The sequence below is a fragment of the Thamnophis sirtalis genome, unplaced genomic scaffold (assembly GCF_051295495.1).
Source record: "Thamnophis sirtalis isolate CommonGarterSnake01/CBP01778 unplaced genomic scaffold, rThaSir2_p1.2 scaffold_2, whole genome shotgun sequence".
NCBI lineage: Eukaryota > Metazoa > Chordata > Lepidosauria > Squamata > Natricidae > Thamnophis > Thamnophis sirtalis.
The window spans coordinates 36,902,954-36,911,476 of record NW_028261382.1 but is presented as its reverse complement, the minus strand read 5'-3'; the positions used below and the strand labels follow the sequence as shown (position 1 = coordinate 36,911,476).

At 54.6% G+C, this 8,523-nt stretch overlaps 1 long non-coding RNA gene across 1 annotated transcript; it reads left to right on the top strand.

Annotated features, from left to right (window-relative positions):
• Positions 1–7,867: 7,867 nt before the first annotated feature.
• LOC148048613 (uncharacterized) lies at positions 7,868–8,182 on the top strand. Its single transcript, XR_015695342.1, has 2 exons — positions 7,868–7,905; positions 8,078–8,182. It is a non-coding gene; the product is annotated as an uncharacterized LOC148048613 (long non-coding RNA).
• The last annotated feature ends 341 nt before the right edge of the window (positions 8,183–8,523 follow it).

The window sequence follows — 8,523 nt, the reverse complement described above, 5'->3', positions numbered from 1 at the left end:
GTCTCTCAGATACCATCTAGAGGAGTGGTCCCCAACCTTTAGGACCTCCGGGACCACTAAATTCATAATTTTAAATCCCGCGGACCACTAACATGATCTGCCTAATGACCAGCTGAGTGGGCGTAGCTAGGTGGTCATGTGACTGGGTGGGCGTGGCCAACTTGGTGCCATGTAGAGGGGCACCTCGCCAGCCTCTACTTGCCCTCCCTCCAAGCCCCTCCTCCCCTGCCCGCCCGGGGTCCTTAGGGCCCCAACAGGAAGCAGCTGCTGGAACTAAGTAGCCACTAGGAGAAAGAGTTGGCAAAACAGCTCGGTTTAAGTTAGATCTGGCCGAGGAGGAGGCTCAGCAGAAGCACCTCACTGAGGACTAGGAGCATGGGCTTTCCAAGCAGAGGAAGACCTGCGGGAGTGCAAGGCCAGGTGCCCGGAGGCTCAGCAGGCTGAGATGGTCGGCCAGTTCCAGGCCATGATGCCGTCCCACTGGAACGAGGCCCTCCAGCTCTTCGCCCCCCAGCGGCTCTTCCCTCCAGCCTTCGCTCAAAGCCTCCCAGCAGGAGGCCGAAGCAGACCCCGTCGGAATTTCTGCCCCCCCCTCCAACCCCCACAAAAAGACCCCAAAGGGGGAGACCCTCTGCAGCCACACAAGCGTCCATTGCACCTATCCGTCCCAGGGGTCGTAGTTAGAGGACCCCGGAGTTAGTGCCATATAAAAACGCAAATCATTTTTCTGCGAACCACCAATTGGTGAATGCTGATCTAGAAAGCCCTGAATCCACCTTCCAAGCACCCCTGCATTTTCAGACCCATAATGCACAGCAGAGAGTGACTTGGAGGGAGGAGGCTGAGATAGGATTTCGTCAAATAGGTTGCTGGCCCTCATGCCCCCCCCCCAGCCTCCCTTAGGAAGGGGGAGCAGATCTGCCTGCCCTTCCTCCCCTCCCCTCGCACTGACTGAGCCCCCCCCCCCATCGATCCCCCCAAACGATTTGCATATAATTTGCTGCTGGCACCGACAGTTTAATGATCATCCGTTTGCCTGTTTATATATCATGGAAGGTAATGGGCCCTTTTTTCTCCTTAAAATTCAGCACCCATAAGAGGTCTTTTTTTTAATTCTTTGTTTTCTTTTAAAAAAAATTAAAAATAACAGGCAGGGAGAAGGGGAATCATCCACAGACCCAAATTATAGTAATTTTCCCTTTTGGTTCAAGCGGTTTAGTAAACAATTAGGTTTCAATTAAAGACCGAGGGCTCCCACCGCGGAGAACCGAGTTCGCTCCGGCTGCTCTCCTCCAGCAAGCGTGAAAAAACCTCTCGAAGAAAAGGACACCATTAAAATATAATTTACTCGGAGGTGGGGGCAGCTCAAGGGCAGGAATTGGTCTGCAGGAGCGGACGGGGAGGGGCAGAGATCCCATGGACCTCCTTCTGGACCTGGCTTCCATGCAACCCCCATCCCAGTCTTTGAGATGCTTGTAGGAAGTGAAGCTGGGGCAAAGGCGGGGGGGGGGGCATGTGGGTGGAGAAGAGAGGGACACCATGGGGCCAGGAGATTGATGGGGAGTGCCAGGTCTGCTTCTTGGGTACCTGCACCCTCTGGATGTGGCTGGGAGGGGCCACGCTGGGCATCGGCACCTCCCGTGAGGTCCACAGCCTGCCCACCACAGCCTGACCCCCCCCCCCCCAGGATGGCATCCCCTGCCCACAAAGCATCCCTTATAGCAGTGTTTCTCAACCTTGTCAACTTGAAGATGTCTGGACTTCAACTCCCAGAATTCCCCAGCCAGCATTCGCTGGCTGGGGAATTCTGGGAGTTGAAGTCCAGACATCTTCAAGTTGACAAGGTTGAGAAACACTGCCTTATAGAACACTTTTCTCTGTTACATCTGCTTTTTAAAAAAAAAAATTTTAAAAAGGCAGTTCGCTCGATCAAGCCGAAGCGGATGAAAATAAAAGTGATTTGTGGTTAAGCCATAGCAGAATTTCTTCTTTTGTTCTGGAGGGCAGCCCACTCCCCCACCACCCACCCCCATGCCAGGCAGAAAGGAACAGCCGGTTGTCTTCAAGAAATCAGCCCCCACCCCCAACCCCGCTACCCCTGACCGAGCAGAAATAATAGCTGGACAAATGTCCCCCCCCCCCCCACACACCCAGCAGCCAAAGAGACGGAAAGGGGATGGGCTCTGTTTTCCCATTAAAATCTCCCTCCAGCCACTCTTTGATGGAAGGTTTCTTTGAATGAAAAGCCATGAAAAAACCAGGGCCACGGAAGAGAGGCAGGCGGGGGAAGGAAGCTTCTGCTCCCCCTGGAGCAGAGATGGATTCAATAAAGGATTGCTTTTATCCTTTGGGATAAATTTGGATAAATTACAGGAGTCTTGAATCAACAGCCGGTCAAAAACTTCAGCGCTGGCTTTAGGCAGCTCAAGGGACTCCGCCTTGGGAGGCCAGGAGCCAATCGCCACTCAGGGGTGTGGCCACTCAGGGCATTTATAAAGCCCCGCCCCCTCACATCCTCCTGCAGCGCTAAATACATTCTCCTATGGAACTCGGTGCCACTGGAAAAGGCCACGCAAGAGAGATGTGCTGGTTCCTTCGCCCCCCCCCCAACCCGAGGGCATGCAGAACATGCGCTGAGGGCAGAAAGAGGGACTCACCGTGACCCGGAACGGGGTGGTGGCTGCCAGATCCATGCTGGGATTCTTCTCCAGAGCCCCACCCGGCATGCCGCGCCTCTGCCCGGTTCTTTCCGGTGGGGAGTCTGCAAATGACACAAAGAAGGAAAGAAGATTGAGTGGGGGGAGGAGAGAAAGGGGTGCTTAAGAATGACCGTGGCCCCTCCTGCAAGGGCCCCCCTTCTCCACCCTCCACCCCCACCCATTCTTTCCCACCAAGGCTTTGGGGAAGGGTCACAATGGATTCACACCCGCCAATGGGAAGGACAATCCCAGGTTTTCACTCCTTCCCCACACACAATCTTGGGGGAACACAAAAGTCCCCCCCCCTTAAGTCATCCGTCCAAGGGCATGATGGGAAACACGACGGGCTCAAGGCGTCACCCAGAAAGAGACGGGTTCCATATGCCAACAGTGAAGGGAAAGGAAGAGGCATCCCCGTGCAACTCGAAAGTACAAGAGAGAGCAAGTTAAAGTAACTCAGCTGCTCAGAGCCTGCCTGTCTGGCCTTCGGCCATCTTTCCTTTTGGGTCTTTGGCCTTCTATTATTCCGCATTTTCTATTGTGGGAATTGTACGGAGTTAGATGCCATGTAGCCATAACAACATTCTTTCTAGAAAGCCAAGGTCATCCTTTGTCTCTGCACCTCTGCACCGGAACTGGATGGGTGGAAGCTGCCAGCAGGGCAGTGGGAGATTGGACCATTGGGACGTGGGGGGCAAGATCTTGAACTTTCAACTAGGTGGAGAAAACCAGGAAGCTTTCAGTCTTGGGTTTTCCCAGATGTGCCAACATGGCTCTCTTCATAAATTGGGACTTTGCCTCGGACTCTGATTTACTTTTGGATGCTATCTGGACATTGCCCTCAGCTCTTTGGGTCGAGTAAAACCACCCTCTCAAAACAGCCCCAGTGCGTTTTTCTCCCCCGTTAGGTCTCCGCTCGCTGAAGGGCTGGCAGGACACACGATGCTTAAACGTTCCTAGCTGTTGGTGAAGAGACTCGGGCACAAAATAAGCCCATCTCTGCAGGTTGGACGTAAACAGGAGCGTGGAAGAATCAAAGATGACCCTTCTGCCACAAAGAAACCCAGAGGCGGCCTTCCGACTGTTTCCCCGCATTTGATGACTCACTGTCATTTCCAGAAAACCAGGCCCTTCACTCAGCCGGGGCTCCAAAATTCTCCTCGGCTCAATTGCCCGGACTTCAGAGTTTCCAATTATCTTCCCCATCGCTCTTTTATTCTCTCAACGGACGCGGGGGGAAAAAACCCATTTGCTTCCACCGCCAACATCGCTGGCGGTTGGCACCAAACAGGATTTGGATCAATCACCGATGAAAGTGATGCAGAAATGTTTTTATGAGGATCTCTTTTCCCCGTTTTATCTTGGCACAATGATGCCGGGGTGAAGGAGGAAGAGGAGAACAGGTGAGGGCGGGGAGCACCTCTTCCGGCTACCTCGTTTCATTCAAAGCTTTCAGGTGCTGCAGTGCACAAAAACTGGTGCCAGGCATTTATTGGGTTGTTAAATTTATACGCCACCCATCTCGAGGTCAAACGGCTCCAGGTAGCTTTTAAGAACATTTTTTAAATCAGGAGTCACCAACCTTTTGGACCTCAGGGATCACTGAATTCATTATTTTAAATCCTGTGGGCCACTAATAGGATCTGCCTATTGACCAGCTAGGTGGTCATGAGACTGGGTGGGCGTGGCCAACTCGGTGTCACTCATGTTGAGTGACACTCTACTCGTCCCTCCCCTCCCAGCCCCTCCTCGCCCTGCCCACCGGGATCCTTAGGGCCCCAACAGGAAGCAGCTGCTGGAGCTAAGTAGCCCCCAGGAGAAAGAGTTGGCTAAACAGCTCGGTTCAAGTTGGATCTGGCCGAGAAGGAGGCTCAGCAGAAGCCTCACTGAGGACTAGGAGCATGGGCTTTCCAAACAGACGGAAGACCTGCAGGAGTGCAGGATGCCAGTGCCTGGAGGCTCAACGGGCTGAGATGGTCAGCCAGTTCCAGGCCATGATGCCGTCCCACTGGAACGAGGCCCTCCGGCTCTTCGCCACCAGCGTCTCTTCCCTCCAGCCTTTGCCCAAAGGCCCCCACCAGGCTTGAGGCCGAAGCAGACCCCAAGTTGGAATTTCTGACCCCCACAAAAAGACCCCAAAGGGGGAGACCCTCTGCAGCCACACAAGCGTCCATTGCACGTATCCGTCCCAGGATGCATAGATTGAGGACCCCCTGATTTAGTGCAATATAAAAAGGCAAATAACTTTTTCTGCAGACCACCAACATTTTCTCACGGACCCCCAGTTGGTGACCGCTGTTGTCAATCATAGTTGAGTGCTCTCAGACTCCTTCTGACATTGGCCAGTCCCTCCTTCTGCAATCTCTTACTTAAAAGTAAGTCTTACTCGTCGCCAATAAATGCAAGCATCCGTTATTTGCAATCAAGATGCGCTTCGTATCCGGAAAAGCTACCTGAATACCCAAGGGGGGGAAGTCAAGCGCGGGATGGCTGCATGCGGATTCCTGCTCTATTCCAAGGGGTTTGGAGAGGGTTGCTAATCTCCCGCAGCGCTGACACAGTCTCCGTGTGCGTGGCACTGTTAGCCGGGCACCCAAGCGACTCACTGGCCTCTCAAAAGGCATTGCGGAGGGAGTTCCCCGCTCGGAAATTGCGCCCCGGCTGTGCCACTTGAAAGCAAGCGGCGTCAATCCGGCCGTGTGCAGGGGAGGGTTCTGTTGGGCTCAGAGGCAGAGGTAGCAGCGCAAAAGGGGACCCCAATCCAAGGTGGCGCAGTGGTTAAATGCAGCACTGCAGGCTACTGCTAGATCAGCAGTTCAGCGGTTCAAATCTCACCGGCTCAGGGTTGACTCAGCCTTCCATCCTTCCGAGGTGGGTAAAATGAGGACCCGGATTGTTGTTGGGGGCAATATGCTGACTCTCTGTAAACCGCTTAGAGAGGGCTGAAAGCCCTATGAAGCGGTATATAAGTCTACTGCTATTGCTATTGCTATTGCAATCCGATTCCTGCCTCCGAGCCCACTCGCGAGTGGGAAAGGCTTGGCCTGTCCCAGCAGGCCTTAATCCACTCAGCCCAGACGGTGAAATCTGCCAGTTTCCCAAGACTCCGGAGATCATTATGGAGGTTTTCATAGCTGGAATACAGAGGTGCACATGGAGTGAGGCTATGCACCACCATGGATGTCCTGAGCATCAGAGTCTCACAGGGGGACAAATGAAGCCGCAGCAGTGCTGTGAAATCTGGAGGGAGATCTGCTTCCTTCACAGATGGGCGGGAGATGATGGCTTGTAGGAAAGACACCTATCTCTAATACCCGGGCCGGGGGGGGGGGGGCAGAGAGAGGGTCAGCCCTTGCAACTGAAAGCATTGGTTCCGCTTTGCTCCGCCCCCCAGTTCTTATGCACATCTGCAACAGCTGTCGGACACCACAGAGGTTCGCCGACCATGGGCAAGCCGTTCCTATTTTTGCAGGGGCATCTGTTGGTGTCCAGCCCCATCCTCTGGGCAGGAGGCTCATAGACGGAGTGGCTAGATTGGGGTTGGACTAGAAGACCTCCAAGGTCCCTTCCGACTCTGCTACTCTGTTAAACCCACATTGATTTCTTGAGTGCAAAGTGGCAGCTGCGTTGCACGTGCCATTTATCCAAGGCCTCTGCAAAGGCCTACACAGATCGATGGAGGTTTCAAAATTCCAGGGTTTTTTCCCCTCCTGCCTCTTTGAGTGGGGGGATAACGTGTCTCCCACCTCCTTTGTTCCTGAGGCTGCAGGTGCACCCTCAGACGTAACAGTCGAGCTTTGTACCCCTTCCTCGCCAGAAACGAACCTCCTTCAAACCTGGTTTCCAACATAAGGCTAATAAACCGAGATGCCCCCTGCCCTTCCGCGTCTAGGGAAGCCAACCGCCACGGGGGCACCAGGATGTCCCAGCTGCAGCAACACCCGGATTAATAACAAGGATTAGCATTGGGGAGCATGGCCTTGGTTTCTCAGGGCAAGGACACAGCCCTTGGGGAGGCCCACGCCCTGCCCCTTAATGACAGGACCTCCGTCGTCCGAGGAGGGGAATTTCGACAGCACGGAAAGCCTTTGATAGGAAGGCCAGAGCGTGCCAGGCAGCAGCTGCCTTGCGAACCTCCATGTCCAGAGGCAGTCTACCTCAGATTCCAAGCTACTGCAAAGGAGCCAGCGAAGATCTAAAGAGGAGCCAGCCCTCCCCCACTTCCTTTCCCTGCTGAGGAGGGGGCGGGTTTTTTTGAGCTGGGTTTCCCCCCTGAGGAACGGAGCCTTTTCATCTGGGAAGAAGCCCTCGGCTACTTTCCTCTCTGGGATTAGCAAGATCTTTTAACTTCGGTATCTCACACCACCCCTCTTCTCTCTCCCTCCCTTCTTCTGCTGCTTAAGAGCCAGGCAACTTTTTACAAACTTTGCTAAACGCCACAAAGCAAACAGACCATTTAAAAAAAAAGCTGTAAAAGAGTTTCCAGAAACACAAAGAAACTGCAAAAGAAACATCCATGTCTGGAGCCTTCCACACCCACCCCCAATTCTGCCTTGCAGCTCCAGGAGATTCGCCTCCCCTGCCCCACACGTTTCCCCACCCCACCATGGGAATCAGCTGCCCGCAGAGGCCACAGAGAAGCCCACGGAGGCCTGGGGAAGGCAAGGGGGAGGGAACCCCGAACATCCACCGAGTGCTCCCTGCTCAACAGGTGCCCCTGCAGGCTGACTCACCCAAGGGGAAGCAGCAGTGCCCGTCAGAAGCCCACGTGCCATGACGCGTTGGGCAGCTCCCGAGGGAGCCTCGTGGTGGGAGAGGGTGACCTCATCGGGTGACGGGAAGAAGGGGTTCCTCCGGGCCAAGTCTGGAAGGCCAGCGGGGAAGGCAGGAACGGCCTTGGCCTTGGGGGCTTCCTGGATTAAGCCCACGGGCTCAGAGGGACCCCCCCTGGAGGCAGAGGAGGCGAGAAAGGCTGGGGGCAGGAGCCCAAAGACACAGAGGCACCCCAGTTCTCTCCCAAGGCCGCCCGTCCAATGAAAACTGGCCTTTCCCGTCATCTGATCCCTCCCTTCTGGGCAGAACACCCTCCGATCTCTTTAAAGGGGGCGGGGCTTCCTCAGAACCAGGTGGAACTGGATTTACCTGTCCTGCCTTGGCCACGCCCCACCCGCCAAGGGAGCTGCTGCATCACCTGGAGTGAGTTCAGGTATTTCCCTGTCCTGGGCAGTTCTGGGCAACCAATGGAAAGGAAAAAAAGGGGAGGTTTGGTGTTTGCGCAGGTGATGGGGAAGGATTGGTGCTTGGCTCACTGACAGGAGCCGACGGCAGAGGGGGGAGGGGAATGAAAGAGACCTGAACCCCTTTCCCCTTCCTTGCAGGGTGACAGCCTCCAACCACACCTTCTCTGCACCGACAGTTACCAAGGCCAGGATCTTTCCTGCCAGCTGCTCTGTGGGCAGATTAAATGTACTGGTCAGCCTCTGGAGACCTCCAAGCTGTCCCTAACTTTACGGGTGTCAATCAGCCAAGAGATGGGGGGGGATCGTCTCTCTTCCTTGGCCCATTTGCCCTCCTTTAAAGACCACCCAGGGACCCCTCCCAGCATGGTTGGTGTGGTTTCTCCCTCCTTTATAAAAGCACCGTCCCAGTCCGTGGCAGGTGTCTGCGTGCCTTTTCACTCAAACGCTTCTCGCAGGCGGTCATTTAGCAAACAAAAATCGACGCGCAACCGTCTAAACTTTGCTTCTGGTTTGGAAGGCAAAATGCAAACAAATCTCTCTCCCAAGTCAAGTTCAGACAGGTGGAGCCACACCTGGGAAGGTTT